A 27,427-nucleotide genomic window follows, 5' to 3' on the forward strand; every position below is an offset into this window, starting at 1 on the left:
TCTAGTACCCGGTCACTTGATATACTGGAAAGCTTAGCAAAAAACTATAAAAATGCAATTTAATAATGATTACATTAAGGCGAAGCTTAATGCCAAATCACTATTTTGATTAACCTTTATAACGAATTGGTGTACATTATAAATACCAAAAAATATGATTTAGATAAATTGAAGGTTTTCCTATCGTTTAGCTTGAGTAGAATACAAATAAACAAATAAATTACTCAATAAAAAATATAAATGTAAACTACTAAAAAAAAAATTTTTTCAATAGAAATGTATGAATGCTTAAAGGAAACAACTTTTAAAAAATACAGTATTATAGCTAAGATTATATGTGTCAGTTTCACTTGATTAACTTTTTTGCTTTCTTATAAAATTATTTAAAAATAAATAAAAACCAGTTTTGTGCTTGAAATTGAGCGTTTGTCAAGCGATTTTAATGCCTAAAATAAAGTCGAATTCGGCGCGCGGCCCTGAGGAATGGACGGACCTACGGTCGAATATGCCCTAGCAGGCATCGAAATTTGATATATCCGTTGGGGTTATCTCTTAATAGTATAAAATAAAGTTGCTATCCGCATATGTCTGTTTGTGCGCTTAGTTCTTCGAAATTTTAGTTGAAATTCGACATTTTTTCCCCGAATTGTGAAGTCTAGGTACGTATCGGGGAATAAGCATACTTACGTACCTACATATGCATTTGTTGAATGAAATGGAATGTTCGTGTAAGTTGACCGAGTAAAGAAATTTGACGCCTCTAACATATAATATGATGAGTCAGTCAGTAGTTGTTGAGTTTACACCTTTAAAAGTAATAATGATGTAATGACTAATTTAGCAGCAATATTTATTTTATTAGGTACCTACGTAGGCTAATTTATTGCATCGTGGTCGTATATGGTGTGCAAAGTCGTAAGTCCGAGTATTAAAAGATTCTCAGAAATGTATGTGTAATTCTATTGGCGAGCCTTGCGTGCACTTATTGACAATGTTCTGTCAATTTCAACAAGTCAAATATTAAATCAAATGACCGAATAAAGGTGATAAGTCACTTTCTTAAAATTATCAATTAAAAGGGCACAACAAAAAAATTTGGCATAAAATAATTATTTATTTTTAATTGAAATATATTTTTAATCATAAAGTAATCATTATTTTAATTTCTATTACAGTTTATATACGTATTTTTTCCTTAATATATGTTTTATGTCTCATATGTTTTATGTTCTCACGTTTTTTATTTTCTTTATACAAAATATTGAGGTGATTTTGCTCAAAAACGGCGCCATACAAATCATCAAAATATTATCATTTTTAAATCATGTTCTTACATTATAATGTAAATCACGTACGTCTAACATAATACGGGCGTGAACCAATTATGATATTTGGAATAACAAAAAAAAATATTTGCCAAATGAAAAAAAATTGTTATGTAGTACCTCTACAAAGTTATTGTGTTCCATTTTATAGTGGGTAGTTTTTATTTAATTTGTATTTTTCATTTTCGGACAGCTTTATTCGAGCAGTAATAAAAAAAATTGTGCCCGTGGTAATACAATCGAACCTACATGAAAATTTCCGAGACGTTCCGACCTAGAATTTAATAGTAGATATTTGGACGATTGGTATGATATAACATTTTTCTTGTGAAAAACCATCTCTAGTGCGCTTTATAATAATTATTAAAACACTAGATACCTACATCTCATGTAAGTACTCAGGTACTTTGTTATTTTGATAGTTGTAAGATCCCAATAATAATATTGTTAATTTACCAAAAACGGACTATGCCTACCTCAGAAATTCTTGCTGCGCCACTGCGCCCCCTTCACACTCCTCACCTATCTTAGTATATCCCATCTCTCAATAATAATCAGGAGCCACCAACGCCAGGCAATATGACCCTTCTGATTCTATTGTTGCTCTGTATCTTGAGGCAAATAATGCTACTGGAAATTGGACTACATATAATACGCGCTGCTGAGCCAAGGCAACACAAATTATTGCTCTTCCATTTGTATTACCTATTACAATTGTGAGTGTTATTTTAGACGCTGGATTTACTAGACAATCGAGATTCGAATCCTGAACTGATAAACCTCCCTCGATTGGATTCCTATTCGGGATATTATATGTGAAATGATTTATTCACTTTCATTATGTTACAATCCGCTCGGCTTCTGCTAGGTTGCATATTATATATACCATTGCTTGTTGGTAGTAGTTTCCAGCCCCCGAGGCCTTTAATATTTTAAACTTAAACTGAGGAAACGCAGTGAACAAGATTTAGAAAATTTCGATTATATGGTTTGGGCATGTGCAGTGGATGAACGAAGACAATGATGCCAGGAGAATATATTACGGCGCACTGAGGGGTGGAAGAAGTCGGGGACGAACGAGGAACGACCGAGTGAGTCAAATACTTGAGTTGGGTCATGTCACGTATAAAAAGCCTAACTTCGTATGTAGGATAAAAGGAAAATTAGACCTTAAAACAAGGAAAAAATTGGTCTACATCACAACTGTTGCATCCCACCTGAAATACTGCACAAGTGTAATTTTTCTTTATCGCAAGTTAATAGAATGGAAATAATTCAGATCAGAGGCGTGAGGTCTATATTATCTGTAGCAGATATACTAGGATAAAAACAATGCATCGCCAACTCAATCTTCTAACTATGTGGAAACATTTATATTATATTTATAAATGTTGCCACATAAAACATATTATGTTAAAGAATTAAATGTTACCAGCTTATATGTTAAAAAGTGTTAGCATTAATAGTACAGTCCATGGCTACCCAACGAGAAGCTGCAACGATTTTTGGTTTCTAAGACAAATTTATTATAAAGGTTTTAAAATGTTCAATGAACTCCCCTTAAATGTTAAGAAATCCAAATGTCTTATATATTATTAGAATGTTGGTGTTATTATAGTAGTTTTAGAATAGATATAAAATATAAAATTTTATAGCTAAATATATACAGCAAAAAAATACCAGAATAATTTGTATGAATGTAAATTAAGCAATGAGTGTATGCCAAAACAGATTTACGTGGAGGTCTATCCTCTCTTTTCTCCACGGAAACGGTTTAATGGTTAGTTGGTTTTATATTGTATTTATTCCTATTGAATTATATTTTTACCACCACGTTATTCCTGGGAGTCCTAAAAATTCCAACCATTATTAAGGTTCCAACCATTTTTTTCTGTTTGGGTTTTTCTTATTTGATTTCATTATCATTATTTTTGCTTCCATTTTTTTCATGTAATTATAATATTACCTAACCGCAAAAATCAAAAGCAATCTACCCAAAAATATTCCTATAAATAGTTAAGATATCTTATTAATTCATCAACTCATTATTTTCAATTATGTATTTACATAGAAATATCACATAATCATTAATTATATTATGCAGTCAAAGAAATTATGGTGATGACGACATGAAGTTGAGTTCGAAATTCCTTCGTGCCATTTCGCACGGCTTGTGTCATGTAGGGAACGTCACGTGTTAACAAATAATCGAGGGCCAGTGTTGTTTTGGCTGGCGGGTCGGACGCATCGGAAAGTCTTGGTAGAATAAGATATCGTATCGTAACATGTGCAATTAAATTAATAAGGAAAATATAAAGTAAAGTGCCGTTTGCTCGATGGTTATACGTACCGTGTAACAGCTGAAGTTATTGAATTTACTTGAGTGACTATAATATTGTGACGACCTATTATTGAATTGTGAAAATTTTTATAAAAGGTTAGTACTCCAAATATTACGTTTTTGTAAATAAATTGAACTTTGTTATGAGGTAAAAGTTTTGCTTATTTCAATGCTTGGTTTTTTGCGACAGGTTGGAAATAAATAAATAAAATCAATTTTTATTATTATTTGAATGAAAATATTTTTTGTTTGAACACAACTTTATTAAATATATAAACTGATCGGTTTCGGTTCGTTAAACACAAACTAAATTAATAACCGAATTTCTTCGTCGTATGGTGGAGCAGTTGGTGGCGGGAAAATAGGAAAGTTATTCAGCCAATCGACGGGAAACTTCTACGATGTGTTCTGTTGTTTTAGAATTATTAAAACATTATAAATATGTTTTTGCTCGACAGCAATATTCCTATATCCTATTTCAATGAAATCAAGATTCATTGAAAAAAAAACGGTAGCTGACATGACATTTTTCCATAAAATAATACACAACGAAATAGACTGCTCAGAACTTCTATCCCAAATAAATTTTAACACCCCATCTAAAAGAACTCGACACACCAACCTTTTTTACACAACTAGTAATAATACAAACGCTGCAGCCAATTCCCCTATTTCTCGCATCCTTCAAACATTCAACTCAATTCAAACAAGCACAAGTACCGATATATTTTTTGATTCTCTCCCTCTATTTAAGAAAAACTTTTTTAGCACACTGAATTCGCCAACATAACACATACAACCACACACAGACACACACGCACACGTACACACACACAAACACTCACACACACCTCTCTCCTTCCCCAGCACACTAATTAATTTAACTTAAAAATGTAACTTAACCGTAAATGTATAATATACCTCCTATGTATATATGTCAGCGACATGTCATTGGTACCAATTATTATACTAACTTTTATAACTTTGTAACTATTGTCATCTATGTAATTATGTACTGTTTGTTTCTGCAATAAACAAAAATAAAATAAAATAAAATAAGGGATCTACTCAAACTATCATTAAGTTTGGTTAAATTAATATAATTTTAAAATTTATTAAAACATTCTGTTAAAAATTGAAGAGTGGAAGAAACAATATTTGAATTAGTTTCAAATATTCATAAAAGAGTTATTTACTTAATAAAAAAAAATTGTACTGGTTGGTTTTTATACCTATTCAATAAAGTGGTATTCAAACAAGACACATTTTTATTCAAATAATAATAATGGCTAACCACTAAGTGGCTTCCCATGAAAGCTTACAATTAATTAGTTTGCGCACGACCATAAAAATAGATTTTGTTTACAAATGGTAAGCCCACTTTTATCATAGGAATGTGTTCTAACCTTTCACAAAATTATGGATGTTTCTACCAATATTCACCTGGTGTTCTACCCTTCGTCCCTCCTGTCTTCCCATTCCCCTCATCACTTCTTTATGGACGGTGTTAATTCTTTACATAATTGTAGATAAGCAAACAAATCATTCGATGTGACACGTTGCTTTTATTGTTTTTCCTTTTTTTTTTGTAAAATTTCTTTACAATTTATTTTACGCGTTGCCGTTCAGTATTTACCCATCGCAAAAAAACTGGTTTTTATTGTTATTTTAGTACCCAGTATATGCCTATAATTAATTATCGCCAAGCCTTAGTGGACAAACCTCCGTTAAAAACACAATTAAAACTCTACTAATTTTTGTTCGATTTTATCCGAAGACTGTTTGGTCAACAAAATGTTAGTCCATGATTGATTAAGGACGGGTTGTTTCGGAGAATTTGAACAATTCATCAAATTTCAACGTACATTTTCGGGTTCTGTGAAAGACTTATTCAAGTTCTGTTTTAATATCATTGTAGGCTAGTTGCTTGACAAAACTGAAATAAAAACAGAACTTGAAAAAAACTTTCACAGAACTTGAAAATGAACGTTGAAATTTGATGAATTGTTCAGATTCTCCGAAACAACCCGTCCTAAGTAATTTGCTTGAAAATAAACTTCAAAACGGTAAACAGAGTAGGTACTTTGCAACCATAAAATTTATTTCAGAAATACATATTTCTGATTTGTACCTAAATATTTTACAGTCGGTGTCGGGTTATTTTCTATATTATCATTTTTACAGCATCCGTAACGGATTTTCTACTTCTTAGTTAACATATTTTTGTTTTATTGAAGCGTAACCCACATCGCTTGGTCGCAATATACGTAGGTACATTTTTTGTTCGTATTTAATATATATCAGATATCCCATCTCAAGCAGCTGCTGGATACAATATAATAATGTACCCGCATTGGGCGGCCGTCTCTGTTGGTGGCACGAATCTTCTTTGTCGTGCCTCCCGCTGTATCTCTTCCTCGTCCCGGAGAATGAGACAATGAGAGGCAGGTATCTTAAGACGCCTCAAGTCTCCCACTATCTCTGATTATTTGTCTACCTTCGTCTCTTAGTGGCGGACTCCAAATTAGGCCAATTTAATAATATTACAGAGGGTACATTTTAGTATTATGTCACACGCCATGCTATGGATGCCGCTGTGTTATGGCGGGTGAATTTTACAGATTGAAAATTTTTGTAATATGCTAATTGTCAGTAAATTAAATAATTCCGTTTTAGCTCATATTAAAAATTATATTTTATAAGTTAATAATTAATTAAACATCGGAGTTTAATATTTTATATGATAATTAAAGGAAATTGAAATCAGAAAGAAAATAATGTAACGACGTATTATTCTAGCTTGTCGTTTTGTCACTTGTTAATTTGTTTATTTTGTCTGTGAAAAAGCGCGTTACAAAATTCCATGTTGTGAGTTGTGACTTGACATAAATGTTTTTTTTTTAACTTTGTTTTAAACCACATTATTTGAGTTATATCGGTCGACCGGTTTCGTTTACACTCAACCTTCTTCAGGACAATGGTCAGTTTATATCCCTTTATTGAGGTATATAGGTCGACTGGTTTCGGTTGCACTCAACTTTCTTGAGGACAGTGATTAGTTTATATTTCCATTGTCCTGAAGAAGGTTGAGCGCAACCGAAACCGGTCGACATATGCATATAACTCAAATAAAGTGGTTTCAAACAAAGTTTAAAAATCGTTTGTCAAATGTCATATTCCGATTTTCAAAAGTCATAGTACTGTATTTATTTACAGAAAAACCTCAAATTACTTATTTTTATTGTTAAGAACGCTTATTTAGCTGCAAAAAGTAATAAAACTGAACAATATTTTCTTCATTATATTATATTTATTATAACTTTAGAAAAAAAAAATCTGTCAATATATGTTGGTAGCTATCCTGGGAAATTACATAGGAAAAATATATAATTGTTTTTTTATAAATATGGTAAGACGGTACAAATTACAAAATGGTGTCGGGCGATTGGCATTTTACCCCTGACATTTTAAGGACTTTTTCGATCCTCCCCTGGTGCCTCCAGCAATATTCCCGTCAGTCGTCCTACATGTCTGCCTGCGAGACGCGCTGCTCGCAGTACCAATTACTAAGTTATTCATATTGTATATGGCTGCGTAATTTCAATAAATCCGCTTTGATCGTAATGCGATCTGCCGAATTTCATTGTGTACTGTACGAAATTATCTTGTAAATATTGATTTGTTTTAATCCTACGTTGGGTTTAGGTTAGTGGCTGAGTTGGCATCGCGTTTGGGTCTCACCCAGGCGTGTGTTTAATTCCTCGGCTGGCCTCTATCACAACACGTTTTCCGCTTAATGTTAATAATTAATGCTAATAGGAAATTTTCAAATATTGTCAGGTTATTCGTAACCCAGGAATGTTTATCTTTCATTTATTGTTGAATACTGTTCTTTTATCTTTTATTATCCTTTTTTTATATTAATCGCTTATGACCCATTTTCTATAAAAAGCTTAAAGTTATATTGTAGTGATTTGAGAAATTGCCTTAGAAAATTGATATCGTTCAGTTTGTAAAATGTTGGGGATATTCAACACCAATGCTATTATTAAATGCTTTGGAGGCAATAGGGGTTAAAAGAAACATACCTAAAGTATTCAAAAACTTTTTAAACAATCGCCAAATCCAGGTGAAAATATCAGACAAAATTAGCGAAATAAAAATTTCAAACAGGAATTTTAGGACCAACACTGTATATCTCTTATGAAAAATTTTTTTCTCTTTGTATTCGGTGACGATACCGTACTTGTCAGTTCCCATAAAAATATTGCTATTGCAATCATATTTATTTAATAGTTTTTCAAAATTAGACATAGAGAGTAATTTTCTTCTTATTTTGAATGTGAAATAGTGGAACATTTCACAAATAAATACCAACGATCTTATTTAAAGGGCGGGGGAAAGGGGATGGGGGTAATTTTCAAAATCTTATGTAGACATTGACCTTCCCCTCAAGTGTCAAGTGTGCAAAATATCATCAAATCTCTAAATAAAACTAGATTTGTAAAAAAAAAATCAAATTCACGTCGCCCGCCCGCCCGCCACAAACACTCTTCTTTATATAAATAGATAGAATTATAGATTTATTTGTATTCTTATTATTGTACTGCTATCTGCTGATTGTTTTTGTTATTGTTGTTGTTGTTTTATATAATATTGTTGAACTACGCTCCTGCCGACAAATTACTTACATGCGGGTACAAATTCTCGTTGGCTAAAATAATGTTGTACGCAATAAATATTAAAAAAAATAATTCTGCTAAACTTCTCCCAAGATAACAACCCTACTTTTTAGAAAGATAATATTCTTATTAAATATAAAAATATGGAACAAACAAAGGCGTGCATTCCATAAAGGCTGAAAAGTTCTAAGAAAAACAATTCATAAAAATTATACTATGTACAAATGGCTCAAAATTTAAATGCAAACATAACTATTTTTTAAATGGCTCACCCTACGTTTTTTTGTAACGAAAATTACTGATAACGAAAATATTTATATAAAACACATGCATTTTATCAGACTTATTATTATTATTATTACTTATTATACAGTATTACAACGATTATAATTACCTCCCTTTTTACTGTCGTTTTTTCAAATTGTGGTCGATGTTTTTCATAAAGGTTGAAAATTTGAATTATTCTGTAGTAAATTTCTAGATTTAAATGTTAAGCGTGGTGTTTTCTCTTTATAACACCGTTTAGATCGTATTTCTCATCATTACGGTAGGGAGACACGACGGTTTCTATGAAACCATATATATATATATATATATATATGGTTCCCAAAAGCGAACAAATAAGCTGGAGGGGTTATGATTGTGATTTTAATTTCAAATAAAATCATTTATTTTTGCTCATTTTAATTTTATCCCTAGGCATTTATTTGTACTCAAGATACATTGTAGTAGGTATAGTTACCCTTTTAAATACATAATTCAAGTTGTATCTATTGTTGTTTGCCCTTATTATTCAAGAATTGAAGTTTCACTTCGTTACCCGCAATGTTTGCGCTAATTTAGTGTTCCACTGCCGATCGTCCCAGCGTAATACTGTTTGTTGGGCAACTCTAGCTAACTCTGGCCCACCCTGGATTTACTCTGGTCCACTCTGATATACTCTGGCCAGCTCTAGAGGAGCGAATGTTCCCCCGTCGTCCTGACACGGGAAATGTTCCGTATATTAGGTACTATGAAGTTATTAACTTTGTTCGCGGTTCTGAGCGCTTATTCGATTTGGACTTTGCGGACAGTTCGCTTCAACTTCGCTAAATAAACTAACTTCACTCTAAAATGTTTATTGATAACTTGCTCGCATGATATAAAGACGATGACATGAACAATTGGTTCAGGAGTTTGCAAATTCAGGAAAATTACCTGTTAGCAAACTGAGCTAACTCCGTGGTACTATTTTTTTTTAGCTAATTACAGCATTATTACATTATTCAGATTGATAAATCAAAATAAGTGATTTGGTGGCAAGCGCGCAAGGGAAAGCAGTTGAAATAATACGATGGTTTGTATTGGTTTTCGTTTGTCTTCACGGAACAAATACTTAATGACTAAAGCTAAAATGTCATTCTCGAATCGATAATGAAATTATAGGATGAACTAGATATTTTTTCTTATAAGTTTTAGCAAAGCTATCAGTAACATTTATATCCATGGAGAGATTATTTTTTATTATTTCACATACATACAAAACAGCGGATATATTTTATTGTTTGTAATGCTTTGTCTGCTAATTCACTTTTTAAGATGTCTTCTTTAAAACTTGTATTTACCTTATTTTTTGTGTTATGTTAAAACTTTTACATATTTCATGATTTAGTTTCTCGTATTGCATCTCTACAGTAACTATTTTAAAATAACTTAAATTTATATTTGATATTGTATCTTCACTTAAACCATGGAAATAAGATAAAAATACTTATAATACCCACACTCAGGCTTCGCCTTCGTGGGATTTTTTTTTTGATTATGTACATTTATTTCAATATTTTATGTAACTATCCATGTATGTATAAAAAAAATCAATAATAAAAAAAAAGAATCTGCTACATCTAAGTACATACATAACCTGAATACAATTGGACAAGGAACCATTCTGAAAGTACCCATAAGAACGCCTTCGAGCAGTTTTGACGTACTAAATGTACAACAAATGTACGCCAAAAATATAACTATTGAAACTATTCAAAAATACGGAATCCGCATATTGAATTAAGATCACATTAAAAAAATTCAAAGCTGTAAAACCACTGCAGACAAATAAACTACATTGCTTTTGCAACAAAACTCCACAGCATCGTTCCCCCAGATATAACGAACAGGGCAGTTGATTAAGTACAAATCAAGAATACAAATCTAGCTGATAATGACAATTAAATTTAAGAATCATGAAAATCCAGGTAGAAAAACAAATTTAGGCCGCAGCACAGGACATCCATAAATTAAACATGATATTTTGTACGTTCAATATTTTATATAGTCGCTAAAATAAATAAAAAATATTTTAAAACAAAATATTACGAAGTTAATAATGCTATTCAAATATGAAATTGTGTTGCAGACTGGATGAATTCAGCGCCCTTTAAATGTTTTTTAAAGGAAACGGCACTGAAGTAATTATCCAATTATCGTCATCAATCTCAAATAAAGGCAACGTATTTGTGAAATAAATATCTTATGATGATAACGCTCGTGTTATTTTGATAAATTATATAATTTCATTGCTATGTTTAAAGTACTCGCGGAGCTTCGGCGGGCATAGGCAACATCAATGAGTGATGACTGCCCCCGAGTAATTCAATAGTAATTGTCTATTACTCCCAATTAGTGACGTCGCGTGTCATCAACCTTACCGACTTGGCGCCAAGCTGATTATTAATAAAGAACTTTCTTACGTCGCTCCCACTCCCTTCCTCAATGCTCATTCAACTGCTGCAAAAGAACTAAGAAACTTTCAGATGTTATAAAGAATCCTATGCACTATATAATCACTTATCGGTGCTTTTGTCGATGATTATCCGGCATTTTGTTACTTACTGTATTTTTCTAAACATGATTAATTATACTGCCCCCCAAATTGCATGCATAAATTTAATTAAAAAACTCTTGATTATTGTTGATAATATATCATGATGAAATGCACGTGCATTTGCCTTGATAATATATCATGATGAAACGCACGTGCATTTGCCTTGATAATATATCATGATGAAATGCACGTGCATTTGCCTTGATAATATATCATGATGAAATGCACGTGCATTTGCCTTGATAATATATCATGATGAAATGCACGTGTATTTGCCTTGATAATATATCATGATGAAATGCACTTGCATTTGCCTTGATAATATATCATGATGAAATGCACGTGCATTTGCCTTGATAATATATCATGATGAAATGCACGTGCATTTGCCTTGATAATATATCATGAAGAAATGCTAAAATACACGGATTTTCATGAACACGTGATAATATATTCGTAGTTTAACTAAAAGTTTATCAGGAAACCTGTTAATTTATTTGTAAGGCCTGCAATCCCGTTTTTAAACAGTGCCACCAATAATTTGAAGAGATTCATAGTAAATTAGCAGTAGTCTTTTTTATCAGTGTAGTTTTTCAAAAAAATATTTCCCTTTTTTGTGTCTTTATTATCATTTCCATAAAATTGAATCAATATTTTATTGAATAGAAAAATGTGGTGCTTGGTTTTTGTTTGAGTTTCTACATTTTCCTACCTTTTAGTGTCACTCACAAAGCATTTAATAACGAGAATATTACATTTATTGTTGTAGCACTATTTACTTAACAAAATTGTCTCTATTGTGTCAAAATACAGACATTATTATTTCGTGTCCTGGATACTTATTTTATTACATTTTCATGAATAATAAAACACCTTTACAATGTCTACCCATATTAATATGTGCTCTTTTATTTTTGTTCCTTCGTAAACAAATAATAACTCTTTGTGCATTATTCTTTGGATTTCCTTAGAAAACTGTTTTGCTATTTTTTTTAAATGTAAATCACATGCGCATACATATACGTGGTCTCAGGTCAATAAAATAATATTATGAGTTAATAATAATCAGCGTTCTCTTTCAATTGAAATTACTTTAATACACAACACTAACAAACTTAATCAAAAATAATTTAAAAACTGTTCTCCAATGTAATTTTTCATGTTTGTGTCTAACATATACAGGGTGTTGAGAGACTCACATGATTTTCCTAACCAGTGATTCCTGAACTTATTTGGAGTAAAAAATGTAAACAGCATTTTGGTTTTGAGGTATTGGACAGTTAGGGTCTCGGTTACTAGGTTCTAGGCCAGTGACGGAGACCAAATAATAACCCATTTAAGACTACAATAATAGTTCAGAAAATCAAAAAAAATATTTTAGTATGTAAAATTTATACAAAATAAAAAAAAATATATATTAAAAAACTCCAAATAAGATGAGGCATCGCTGGTCAAAATAAGTTACGTCACTTAACCCCCTATGTGTGTGTGTATACGCATGTATTCACATTAAATATAATTAATCTATTTGTATGCTAATGTACCTGGCCTTAAAGCCCGCTGTAATATTATGTATTTTTTTTGTATTTATAACGGATCACATAAAGTATTTATAAAATGTAAAAGCCTCGCGAAAACACGGCAACGCGAAACCATAAAACTATATGTTTAGCTTTTAGTGAAATATTAAAGACGAAGGCTACCTTTCGCTTTAAACCCTTCAGGGATGATACGAAACTAGGTTCAATATAGGCCCAACCCCTCAGCCGTTGAAGTGCCCGGGACTGCCTGGGAAAAACTTAAAATCCTGTTTCTCCCGAGGGGAAGGACGATCTCATATTTCCTCTTTGAAAATTCCACCCCAACTTTTCTCCCAGGTAAGCAGCGAGCAAGTAGGCTCTCAGCCCTTGGCCTTACATGTTTATTTTATCCGATGCTTTGCCTGACATTATGAGGTTTTTGACACTTGCTTCGGCAGTTTGGAGCTCAACAAGAGACCTGAAAGATTGAACGTGAATTCTTATGACGCTCTTACACGACGTTTTCTTAAGTCTTAAAACTAGCTACCCTCCTTTCTTTTTCTTAACTCTTTCCTAGAGGTGTAGAGGTACAAATTTATTATACCCACAACTTGTAAATCATTTTAAATAAATTCTTGCTTGAGGGGTGGTGTACTGGGTAGATAAAAATAATGATTAATTTTTAAATACTTAATAATATTTTTATAATAATACTATTTTTATTTCGATTTTGTCTTCTTGATTGAATGTAGTAAATGGAAATTTGGAAATGTAAATTAACCCAATTCCCGACGTCCGATCGATCTGAAACTCGGCATATAGACTCGTTGTCGATGACAATGCATTCTATCAAAATATAAAAGCTGGCACACACGCATTTCTCTGAAATTAGATGACATTATAATAATTTAAAGGAGTTAATATACGAAATAAACCTCGGTACCAACCAAACAAACCAAAAGTTACATAAAAATGAAAATCATTGAATACCTCCAATTATTATCCATTAAGAGTATTTCATAACAAATTTATATTTGTGACTCCTGTGTATTACACACAGTAGGCAAATATATATATACTCTGTATCACATATATGTATTTAAGAGTACATTTGACCATTGTTTCATCTGCTTTTTTCTTATCATTTATCAATAGCGTTTTTGTCAAACTGAAATTAATTACTTCAAAATTATTCTCGCTTCGTCTTAATCTTCTACGTTCATACTTGATTGTATAGTTAAAAAATACGTATTTTATTTTATCTGTCATCTTTATAATATTGTTTAAACGAAAAACCTAGCTGACAACCACTCTGTAAACTACCATCTCAATATAGGCATTTCACACCTAGTGAGATGTAGATTACTGTAATTAAATGTAATATTAAAATAAATATAAATTGCATTTGGCTTAAGTGATAGCTGTGTTCGTTTTATCATTTATATCAGTCTTTGGGAGGAAGGTTCAATCCTCAGTCAAACCAAAAGTAAAAAAAATATTTGTGAATACATCTGTTAATAAAGTAGATTTTTTTTAACGATCGATGTTTGAATGCAAATTCAAAATGAAATACAAAAAGTTCTTTATTGAACGAATAAAATATAACGGTCAAATAGCTATAGCTTATAGGAACGCCGCATTTCTTATAGTTAACCCAAAAACATTAAGTAGATAAATACATATTATGTTTTAATGTGGATTTTTAAAGTGTAAGTATACCTAGCTTTATCGCGTAAGATTCATGGTCAGCGTTACAGATGCCCGTAGCAGAAGAAAACAATATTTTCTGTTTTTAATCAACGTTACAACGATTTCCACTACGGATTACGGTTTCAGAAAAAATGCTAACGTTGAAAATTGTCAGAATTAAAAAGTACTCGTTGTCACTTAAACTTGTTTACATCCCTGCTACATACTGCTAAATGTGATACTGTACGTTTACAGTCAACATTCCTGACGGCTGCAAATCCTTAGATCTTGGGGTCCTCAAATCTTTTGACATTTTGATCGTCTTGAAGTCACGCTTTATACGTAAAGCTTTTCGTAGCCTTCATTCTTACGCTTTATCTTACTGAATTATATATATACATAAAGTATATTACCCTTACTCTTTAACATTATTATAATTACATTTAATTCTAACAAGCCATCAACAGATATGAGACAATTTTTTATGTAAAAATACATCGTGTTATACCTTTTTGGAGAGCAACACGCTCAGATATGATTTGATATTTTCACGGCCAAATGTATTATACTGATTTATTTCTAAAGAAGGAGGTACAACGCGGCATAAAACCCCAAAAATAAATCACTATAGCAACACGCTCGTTTAAAAAAAGGAAAAAAAAAGTTTTAACAGAAAGAGCAAGAGAGCAATGCAAAATAATAGAGAAAAGAAACAAAAAATCACTAGGTAGTATGTATCTCTAATATTATCAATGAAAAATGTTTTATTATATTTAATACAACAGATATAAGACATAATTTTTTCATGTAATAATTCTTCGTGTTACACCTTTTTGAGATATATAGATGTGAGATTTTCACGGCGTGCATGTGTATTATAGTGATTTACACTGTAATGCTGTCCGAAACGTTGGCTAAAGAGGTAGCGCAACGCGGCATAATACCCCAAAAATAAATCACTATTGCAATACGCTCGTTTAAAAAGTAATAAAGTTGAGAAAGTCAGAATGAGCAAGAGAGTAATAAAAAATACCAAATGGTAGAAAATAATAGAGAAAAGAAAAAAAATCACTAGTTAGTAGGTATCGCTAATATTATTAATGAAAAATATTTTATTATATTACAAAGTACCTATAATAAATTGAGAATTATTATTGAAAAAGATTTTTAATGATACTTTTTAATGTTTTAATAATTTTTTTTAAAATTAATACTAACGGAAAATTGATTAAACCATTTAACTCCTATATATTTATAAACTTGTTTAACTGTAGTGGAGTTACAACAACACGGGGAAGTTATAGAGCCAGAACATTATTTACTAGCAGTTTTTTTATCGCAACGAATGTTGTGTTAACCCGAATATAATCTCATGATCATAACTATAATGCAAAAAATGGTACGATTTCTAAATAACAATATGTTTTATTCCGGGCTACATCCAGGGGATGTAAAATGCAATGTAATCAAATATCTTTGAATGTATTCCATATTAAAGGAAATAAATAAATCAAGTAAGGAAATCAATCAACATTACGCAACAAATAAAATTAAAAGAAAAATATAATGGAAACCACCTCTTCTTCTTCGTCATATTATTCCTCTCACCACTACCTTCAGCCTTACAACATATCTTAATTGGGAACTCGGTTGAGACGCTTGAAATTGAATGTAATTTGGAATTAGTTATAGTAATAATAATATTTGTTTAATTAAGCTGAACAGAGCGGTGAGTGCAATAAGTAAGTAAGTAAGTAAATTCTTTATTCCAGGATGTGGGGAGGTTAGTGCAATCCCACACATCCCATAGAGCAGGGGTGCTCAAACGGTCGATCGCGATCGACTGGTCGATCGCGAGTGCTTTTTGAGTCGATCTCGACAAAAATTTCCCATTTTTCATGCCTTATTTTTTATTATTTATTTGTAGCTTGTAGCGGACTGAGTTACTGAACGGAGTGTTCTGGAACATTGCAGATAATATCAGATTTACATATCATAGCCACAGCATCTGACACAAAATTCTGGTATTTTATATCTGAAGATAAATATCCGAATCTAAGGCAAATCGCCCTTCAGTTGACGGCAATTTTTGGGTCAACTTACTTGTGCGAGTCTGCATTTTCTGAAATGAAGATAACTATGTCAAAATATCGCAATCGACTAACTGGCGAACATATGTCATCGTGCTTGCGATTAGCACTCGGTAATTACGTACCATCGTATGAAAAGTATGCTGAGGACATGCAGTGCCAAGCTTCAACATCCAAAGTCATTATTTAGTTAAGTTTAGAAACTAGAACTCATTTGTTTTTTGTAAGAACCAATAAACTTGCAATTTAGAATAAATATAAGTTTTTTTATTGACTTTTTAGTGCGGACCTCCACCTACCTTGACTAAAAAAAATGCATATTGCGAACTAATTTCTGTCGTTCCTCCAAATTCTATGTGGATTCGTGGCCATGCAATTATGCAACGTCCCTATATATACACTTATACCTGCGCCACGATACACCCTACCTACATAGACGACAATCCTGCATCACACATACTTGCAGCCTCTCAGAGTCGATCGATCGGAATCTAATAATATTGAGGTAGATCGCCAGCAGTTCAAGTTTGAGCACCCCTGCCATAGAGGATATAAGTACAGATAGTATTCACATATAAATAAATATAAATAAAAAGAGATTAAAAAAAATTAAAAATTAAATTGAAAATTAAATTAAAGCAATACTCCATCGGCCTTTTGTATGGCCGATAGAGTATTACAGAATAGATAAAATAAAATACATTTAGCACCTAAACTACGGTGGATTGAGGGAAATTCCCCGTGTACGTTGTAGGGACGCGCCCTGCCACTGGGCGAAGGCCTGGACGAGAGTGTTTTCCGATTTCCGGTAGCGCTGACTCGTCCCGCCTAATCTGTGGCGCATCCCAGCAGCGAACCCGCTGGGATCTGTTTTAAAATAATATTCAAACAAGAATCAAAAAACGGGAAACACCGGATAGTTAAACTAGTTTTTCCGTAAAATTTTATGAAAATGACTCGCTGTGAAAATTGCACACTTGACGATAAAGAAAACTCCCCTAAGCTTTCAAGAGAGAGCGGGGAATTATGAAGCAAAGTTCCATTCAACGATTACCTAATGAACGTACTCAGACTGCCGTGAGCACCCAAGGAAAATTCTCTTCTTTATTTTCTTTTCCGTTTTCCACTGTAAAAAATATTCTTTTGCAAATTGTGCGCTAAGAAGCAAAACAAAATGAGATGAAAAAGAAGCACAATTATTTTAGTTGCCGAATGTTTAGTTGGTAGAAGATTGCCTAGCAGTCGACATTTTGTTCGAATTCGTTCAATACGAAGCCGCTAATTCTTCTCAGGTCAGCAGCCAAATGTATACGTGGGCAACCCCTGCTTCCCTTTAGACGGCATCCTATAATTTTATATTTTAAACGGCTAACTGTTAATCGTGGCACTGCATAATGTATAGTATAGTTCCAACTTTTCTTTTACCAAAAGTAATGGCATTGTTTTCTTAGTTATTATGGATAAAACTATATAAATAAACATCAACTATGTACACTAAAAATTGTGAAAAGGTGATTGATTTCATTTTTAATCGAATGTTTTACAGGGAGCCCGGATAATCGGCGTTTAACACGTATATTTGAATCACACATACTTTTAATGTACCCACTTTTCTATTCTTATTAGGAAAGGTATTCGTGTCCATATCTGTTTATTTTATCTTACTTTCAGGATAAGTCCCTACTTAGAACATTGATTGGCATGATCAAATATGATATTTGCTCCGTAAAAGAGCTACTTATCTTATATTTGTTGAGTGAGTAGTTTTCATATCAGATTTAGCTTTTCTTTATCCAATTACTTCCCATTCTTTGCTGCCTTTGATGTGAGCTCTAATTGGATACCGTCAAGTCAAATCGTCAGACTTGGAACGTCTTTAATCTTCAAAGGTATTTATTTATTACAAGATGTTAAGATTTATATACACATCAAATCTTATTTATGCAAAAGTGAGTACATTTTTATAGCACGTTCTACATTTACGCTTAAGAATTCACCAACAACTGTGATATACGTATATTTGATGTATCACAGTGTTTTACCGTAAAATATAGCTTATAAATTTTCAAGGAACGTGTAGGAATTGGATGAATTGAAAATACCTAAGATTGTTTGCAACGCACGCTGTCGTGGTTAGCATAATATGCAAAATTCATTAAATAAAACTCTGGGGTCAAAAAACACTTTGGACTTTATTTGTGATATATAACAATGGCCTGTGATGGCTTGTAATGGCCTTGAGGTTGCAATAGTATTTATTATAGTCTCTATTACTGCATTATCGACAGCTATGTGCTATCTATGATTAACCTCTTAAACTACTATCTAGTGCCATCTATGTGTAACCTATAAAGTGTGAAAAGTGTGGCATTATAGGTCAGCAGATTGGTTCGGTATGCGGGCCCATTTCAACGCTTTTCCGTGGTCAGCTGTTTGTTTTCGGACTTCGGACCCTTCAAGATGTGCCCAGGAGATTGGTGAAGTCATCAAATCGGCGATGGATGGCTTCATACAATCGACTACTAAAGAAACTGGTGTGGGCTCAAAGCCGTGGTTCAGTCGACAATGCTCCGAAGCAGTTCGACGAAAAAACGCGGCTTACCGAGCCTACAACACATCTCGAACGCCCGAAAGCAGATCAGCATACAACAAATCGGCAAAGGAATGCAAGAGAATCATTAATAGGTCAAAATTCGAACACGACCTGCAGATCAACAAAAAGCTGGCTGCCTGCCCGCATGGCAGCAGAGCATTCTGGTCGCTTGCGGGCTCAATAGGTCGAAATTTTTGCAAACCCAGTTTGCCACCTCTTACCAGACCTGACGGCTCACAAGCAAACACCGCCACCGAAAAGGCTAACCTATTAGGGAAAATGTTTGCGGAAAACTCGACCCTCGACGACGGGGGTGCTGTTCCGCCGTCGGTTCCTCACTGCGGCTTCTATATGAAAAAGCTGAGGATCCGGCATCGGGATGTACTCCACGTCATACGGGGGCTCGATGTTAACAAAGCTAGTGGACCTGATGGAATACCTGCCCTGGTATTGCAGAGGTGTGCTGCGGAAATAGTTCCAGTTTTGACAAAGCTCTTCAAAATGTCCCTGAAGTGTGGCACTGTGCCCTCTGGTTGGAAAAAAGCGGTAATTCACCCTATTCCCAAGAAAGGTGACCGCTCCAACCCGGCCAACTACCGCCCCATAGCGATCACGTCAGTTCTGTCCAAAGTGATGGAACGTGTGATCAACGACAAACTGCTCACATACCTCGAGAAGAACAAAATTATCAACGACCGTCAATACGGATTCCGGCGGAACCGCTCGTGCGGTGATCTTCTCGCGTATGTGACGCATGTTTGGGGGCGGTGCCTGGAACGTCACGGTGAGACCCAAACGGTCGCACTAGACATATCCAAGGCCTTTGACCGGGTCTGGCACCGAGGACTTGTCAACAAATTGCATTCTTACGGACTTCCCGCATCCCTGTGTACGTGGATTGCTGACTTTTTAAGGGATAGGTCGATTCAGGCGGTTGCTGACGGTTTCACCTCTTCCTCGCACTCCATAAATGCTGGCGTCCCACAGGGATCGGTTCTGTCTCCGACTTTGTTTTTGTTGCACATCAATGACCTTTTGACATGTGCACCGATTCATTGTTACGCGGATGACAGTACAGTTCATGATAGCTTTTTGTTTGATAAGCCCCTAAAGGGCACACAAACTCCAACGGCTCGGAGGGCTTTGAAGCAGAGAATGGACGGTTATCTCGAGAGTATTTCCTCCTGGGGTAAAAATAATCTCGTCGAATTTAATGTTTCAAAGACCCAATCCTGTCTGATTACGTCTAAAAGGGATCCAAATGATAATCTAGTCTCCTTCAACGGAAGCAATCTTCCGAACAGGCCTTCCATTGATATGCTTGGTGTAACTATAAGTGACCAGCTCAGGTACGGGGGCTCCATCGAAGCCAGAGTAAAGTTGGCCTCTCAGAAGCTGGGCGTACTGTACAGGGCCCGCAGATACTTTAATAGTACACAACTGCTCACCCTGTACAAATCGCAAGTGCGCCCTACTGTCGAATTTGGCAGCCATCTCTGGTATGGAGCCCCAAAATACCTGAAAAAAACCCTTGACTTTGTGCAGAAACGGGCGGTCCGTTTGATAGATTCCCCAATCTTAACAAACGGACTGCAATCTTTAGAGCACAGGCGTCAGGTAGGTATGCTGTCCTTGTTCTATCGGTATTACAATGGAAGATGCTCTGAGGAACTAGCGATATTGATCCCTTCGGCACCGGTGCGTAGTCGGGATACACGCCAAACGCGCGCCCAACATTTGTACACAGTTGACACTTGTCACATGAGAACGGGTCGCTTCTACGATTCGTTCTTAAGTTCAACAGCTCGGCTGTGGAACGAACTGCCGGCCTCTGTGTTTCCTCCCTCCTACAACATGGGACTCTTCAAGACCCATGTTCACTCCTTCCTCTCCACAAAAAGACCCTCCACACAGCATCCCCAAAGATGACATAGGCCCTGAGGGAAATTATTTTCTTCAGGGCCTCCTGTGTGGAGTAAATATAAAAAAAAAATAAAAAAAAACCTCTTAAACTATATTCTAGGATATCACACCTTATAAAGTACACTTTGTAGGTACCTAATGGTTTGCTGTAATCTTGATGGCAACTATACAATTTCTCTAACATTTTCTATATCACTATAAGGGTTAACATTTTTCTCTTCTTTGATTTATATCACCTGTATTTGTAATCAAGCATAATCTATTTTTACCAATGTATAAGTAGATAACTACCTTTTTTATAAATTCCTACCTTGGCGTTGTGCTTTTATGTATATCCCTGTTCCTTTCCTCTTTTTTGTTTTGATGTTTGTTCTACTTAACCTCCCTTTTTCTATTTTTGTACTGTTTTGAATGCGAAACTTATTATTTTGATATTTAAATATCAATGTAAAATTGTACCTATTAACTCCCGCCTGTATATTGTAAGTTCCTTCCGTCTTAAAATAAGTTTTGTAACCCAACGGGTTTGCTCTAGCAAGAAATAAAAATAAAAATGATTTCACTTTAAAATTAAAGACGCACTACGTATTTAACTGGTAATTCCCTGAACAGTTTTAACCCTTAAATGCATGATTTATTTATTTTTCTGGAAAAAAATCATAGACATATGAATATTAGTAGACCTGCCCTAAGTGATTAAAAGCGTATTATCCCCACTCCCCATACCGGTTCCATTGGAGCCGGCTGTGCTCGCGTATGGCCTCAAGTGAAATTTGAAAACGTGACGTCATCATTCTTGTGCGAACTATGGTCGAGGCATCATCGGTTCATTTTACGAAATAACACGGCAAAATGTTGACCTAATGCTATGAAAACTTGTAAAAATAGATGTGAAAAAGAGAATAAACCCAATTGTCGTATTACATTCCATATATAAGCATTATTTTACTTTATTTTAAGCATATTCACATCGTATAATATGAATCAGTTGTTACTATCACATCGAGAAACGTCTGGACGCGAAACACAAAGCTGGTTGTTTGCTGGGAAGTAAATTATGAACATTTATAAAAGTGTCTTAACTAAATACTTAAACGAAATATTCGACTCTGAAAATAGAACCGAATTTTTTTGCCGAATTTGGACTTCGCAAATTTGTTCATAACGTGGCGAGTAATTTGCGCTCCCATGTAAAAATGTCTATTCATTCAAAAGCAGATTTTACTTTTAAGAAGTAAATGGTGATATTATAATGCGAGATGCCTATTTACTGTCAGATTGATTTATTGACGAATCACAGTCAGCTTCACTCCCTTCGTTCTTCAACAGTTGATTTTACCCCTCGCCATTATCTTCTCGTCTATTAATTCCTATGTCTGTGAAAAAAATATATTTTGTAGATATTTACATGCATATGCATGGAAATATAAAGAATTTTATTTTTTTGTAATTTTTTAATTATATTTGATTAAAAAAAAATTGTTGCAGGTTTACAACACCATGTATTTAATAAAAATTAATTTGAACAATTTACATATGAAAAAAAAAACTAAAAAACCTAAAAAAAATTCTCAAAACTAATAAGTCTACCGGAAAAATACGAGTTATTAGGTACATATCAGTATTGTATTATTGTATCTACCTACCTAAGAAAATCAAAATAATAACAGCAAAACAAAACTGTAATTCTAACCTCCAACCAATTTTCGAGAATCTTCACTTTGTTAGAAAAAGTGACATTTGACATTCGCGAAAGAAAAAAAAGGTGATGCCACTCGATAAAATATATTACCGTGAACTTGATAATTCTAAAACGGCATTCATTAAGTATACACCAAAGAGTTAAAGGTGGTTTGAAGGGTATGTTGCAGTTTTGCAACAGTATGCATTTAAGGGTTAAGGATTTGGCATACTATAAAATGTACATACTTAGTTAAAGTATAAATATATACCTATATAACATCTCTCACGTCGTTGTAAAGGTTAACGTATGATGCTGTGCACTTATTTACGTTTACAATATGTGTCTAACATTCCCTACATCGTTGTAGGGGTTGACATATAATTATGTTCAACTAAAATTATACGCCTTGAAATTTACAGGGTTTTCCAATAAGAGGTGTTATTTTGAATAGCCCGCTATTTCGGTCGATGTTATTTTTGAAGCTGTCATTTTTTGACATTTGACAAGTAGAAACTACGCCATTAATAAAAATGGAACGATACGCGCTTCAACAACGGATTGAAATTATTAAAGTTCACTTGAGTGAATCAAATGCAAATCATCTTGAATGATGAGGCCCATTTCCACCTCGGTGGCTTCGTCAAAAGCAAAATTGTCACATCTGGGGCTCGGAAAACCCAAGAGTTATTTATTGTTGAAAACCCTCTCTATCCTCTCTATAACGTGTGACTGTTTGGTGCGGTTTATGGTCCGGCGGAGTCATTGGACCTTACTTTTTCGAAAATGATGCTGGAACAACAGTTACGGTGAATGGATTGCGCTATCGAGAGATGATTAATTATTTTTATGGCCGGAATTTGATGGTATTGATGTGGACAACGTTTTCTTTCAACAAGAAGGCGTTACGTGCCACACAAGCAACGAAACCATTGATCTTTTACGATTGAATATCAAAATAACACATCTTATTGGAAAACCCTGCATAATTGTAGGGCGTATTAATGACCGCTAAATTTGTTTAAATATAACATTTCTTACATAACACTGAGCGTTTGCTTTCTATAATTTGCTCTAATTACGCAAAAAATTGTGTTGTGGGTATATCTGTGCGTTAACTTTTAGGCAGTTTCCTTCTCGAGCGTATACAGCCCTAAACTCAACCTAAACTACCGATTTCAATCATCACCGAGCCAAAAGGCTGTGGCTCGGCTTGGCCGTATATGGGCCAATGGCCTGCCGGCTCTGTCGTGTGTGTGTAATCTCCAAGCCAAAATTCACATAGTATAATTTCAGACATCAAGTATGGCGCATGGAGGAAAGATTTCTCCTATTTTTCACTCCATGGTGACGCAGATAGTGATGCCATTGATAAAATATTCCCGGGAAAGCCTTCTCTCTGAAGTTGTCTAGCCACCAGAGATATGACAACTAGCCCCTATAAATATTTGACAACCTACCGATTTTAATTTTTTACGGCATGGACATAGCATAGATCAAACCGGTTCGGCTCCTCGGCTCGGTCGTGTGTGGCCCCCTAATTTGCACTGTGTCCAAATGGATTCAGCCAAATGATTCTGTGCCAAATGGCTCTGCCGTGTGTGTCCACCTTTAAATGTTTGAATTTTTAATATTTCCATTTCCACCACGAATGCGTGAATTAATTTTCATTTGCTGTATCTTTTCAGTTGACTTGTCAGATGTACTTTTCAACACTGTAAAGAAGTATTCTCTACCGAAGAGTCTTTTGAGTACCTACGCCCTAGTTCGCTCATCACTGCTTATCATGCCTCTGAAGAGCTCGTTAGCTGATGATGTAGTTGTGTATTAAGCTGCATTCATTCTCAGCAACTCATCTCGGCTTCCTCCCATAAAGCCTTCGCTATCTCTATTTTCATATTTTGAAGCCCTTCATAAGCGACACTTTGCAAGCACTAGTTATTCACGCTTTAGCTTAAGTGCAACTCGAGAAAAGTTTCCTAATAAAATGTCAGCCGAGCTTAAGATTTCATTTTACGTTTGACAAACTTTTCTAAGATATATTTTATACGGAATATTTTCTTTATACGGAAGAAACAAACATTCGCCTCTGATGTGACGTCTCGCATATTTCTCGTATTTTATTCTTATTAAATTTGTATCATTCACGATACGTTTTATTAGATGTATATAATAATAATAATAATAATATTTGGCTAATTTATATAGCGCCGTTTTCGTGAGAAATCACCTCAAGGGCGCTGTACAAATTTATTTCTTAAATAGTTAATACTAGAACTACTGACTTATCTCTAAGACTTATAATCTAGTGACTTACGACTTAGGCCTATAACTACTATCTTAAAGACATATATACGAGTATTTACATATTTATATATATATATATAATATATATACATTATATAAGAGCAACAATAGAAACACGTATAAGAGCACAGTAATAAAGAGAGAATAATTGTAGGTTTATTCAAGTTGGATACATATGACTAAGTTCCTATAAAACCATTTATTTACTTTTACCAGGACAACATTACTCATCGGTCAACGTAGAACATATATACAAAATTCACTAGACTTTGTGAGTTCACTGGTTATTGCACGACCTTTGTAGAATATCCACTGTTCATAGGCGATTTTAAATTGATATAACACATCAAATCTGGATATGTGTTTTATGGGTCGAAAAGAAATGGGGAAGTACTCGTACATTATAATAATATTTTATTTTTCTTATTTCACAACCGACTTCTTGAACTCTGAGTAAATTAGCTTTGTCGGTTCCGTTTGACGGATGTTTTAATAATTACACTTGCGGGAAATACCAGCTATCTAAATAGTCTGATCTTTAAGAATTAATCAATAATCAGTTCCACGACGCCTAAAATATTTTTATTTGCATAATATACCTTACTTGAACAGTTCCTGACACATAGAAATACTCCCAAAGAATTGAAAACTGACAACTGATTCAGGATAAGACACTAACTTCAAATAAGAGAACAGAAGAAAAATTATATTATCTATGATATTCAAACAGGCACAATCTCTGTTTATGGTTTTAGGAAATATTCTACCATATTTTTACGTATTTGATTCGATGTGAACGAATTGATTCAATATTTATTTCTGATTTTTAAACCCTCTGTTGTAATTTTATATATTTAGCTGCGTAGCGTCGTACCTTAGGTTTTTTTTTAAATCATGTTCTCGTTATTTTTCTTTCACATTACTTGACAGAATGGCACTCGTGGAATCGAATATTATGTTTTTTCATCATTTTTAATCAATTTATTTTCCTTTTTTCAGACTTTACCAGATATCCATCTTATCCACTAGAAACGGTAAGTGTCCTCAATAAAATACTGATAACTCGGCAAACGACCGTCTTTTTATAAAAATCGCCTTTGAATTAATTACAATGTTTCAAGTTTTCAATGATTTTCAATAAATCGTGTATTCAACTTATTTCAATTCGTTTTATGTCACATTAAGCATTCTATCGGCACTGACAGCAATATTGATATAAATATGTCGTCATTATTTGTTCCACTTTCCGGGTTGACTCAGACTGGAAACTCCGAATAGAATAGATTCTGTGATGAGACAACCCGTGAATAAATTCGTTTAACCCTCGCTTAGATTTAATTCTGTTTTTTTTATTTTCCAATTTATTCTTAGTCCTTTGTGGAATATATTTCATTGCGCTAATACGGCATGCCTTTTTAAATAATTGAGTATTTTTTTTGGTTTTTTTTTCTAGACTTTCTAAAAAATAATTCAAATTCGGTTGACAATACCTGATTACTCATAACATTTATTTATATTTTTTGCATTTGGCAAATTTGGCTATTGTATATAATTTTTTTCTCTTAACCTTTTCGGACTGTGTATGTGTATTTGAAAATACATAGACTTAAGATTTTTTTGTCCCTATCTAGAGGGAACATAATTTGACGGTTTTCGGTTTTCAATTGCTCAAATAACTGGCTTTCCGCTCTGTTTATTGGATTTTAGCTACTAGTTTAACGGTATCAATTTTTTATATTTTGAAATGTGATTTTTGTGTTCTTCTCAATTGTTGTTCAATCTCGACCAAGTAAGTTTTGAAAGTATTTTTAAAATGTTTTATTTATGTTTTTTTTGTGAATTGTATAAAATTTTATTTTGTACACAGTATTTGTCATTTTATGTGAAACATGCCCACTGATATTATGAAATTAGCAATAACTTCTCAACTATTGAAAAAAATACTTTTCAAATAACTCAAGTAACTTATTATCAAGTATCAAATATATTCTACCAAATTTTTATTCAGATCTAAGGGGTTAAATTCAATAATATTGTTATTTTCGTCTCGTCTCCCAGGAATAAAAAAAACTGCACGACGCGACGTTGAGACTTCAGAATACCTAGTTCTAAATATTCTTATCGTCGAAACAAATGGCAATAAATTGAATCTTGGTTTGTATTTTAAAAGTATACATTTTACCCGAATTTCGTGGGAGGCAATACACGATATTATACTGTATGAAAATCGCTAGGGATTTGTACTTGGGTTAAAAATGAATCCGAATTATTTATTCTGAAGCCAGAGTAAAAGCTTTCCCCTGAACCATATGTCAAAGCTTTTTGCTTTGTTCGTGTCCATTTTGAACGCATCCCTGAACACCGTTTAACTTTTTATTTCCTCCAATTACTCGAATGGGGATCACCCCTTCAATTC

At 33.7% G+C, this 27,427-nt stretch overlaps 1 protein-coding gene across 3 annotated transcripts in view; it reads left to right on the plus strand.

Annotated features, from left to right (window-relative positions):
- Dg (Dystroglycan) overlaps positions 1–27,427 on the plus strand; it is a 298,135-nt gene that overhangs the window by 168,152 nt on the left and 102,556 nt on the right. For 2 of the 3 annotated variants that reach the window (XM_089638808.1, XM_089638810.1), the window contains exon 2: positions 26,011–26,045. The gene's annotated coding sequence lies outside the window, so the exon portion shown is untranslated. Of the gene's footprint in view, positions 1–3,528; positions 3,763–26,010; positions 26,046–27,427 lie in introns of those variants that run through there. The other variant, XM_089638809.1, reaches the window with a different exon arrangement.

Source organism: Hesperophylax consimilis, chromosome 13, assembly GCF_061612785.1.
Source record: "Hesperophylax consimilis isolate HC1 chromosome 13, BYU_Hcon_1.0, whole genome shotgun sequence".
NCBI lineage: Eukaryota > Metazoa > Arthropoda > Insecta > Trichoptera > Limnephilidae > Hesperophylax > Hesperophylax consimilis.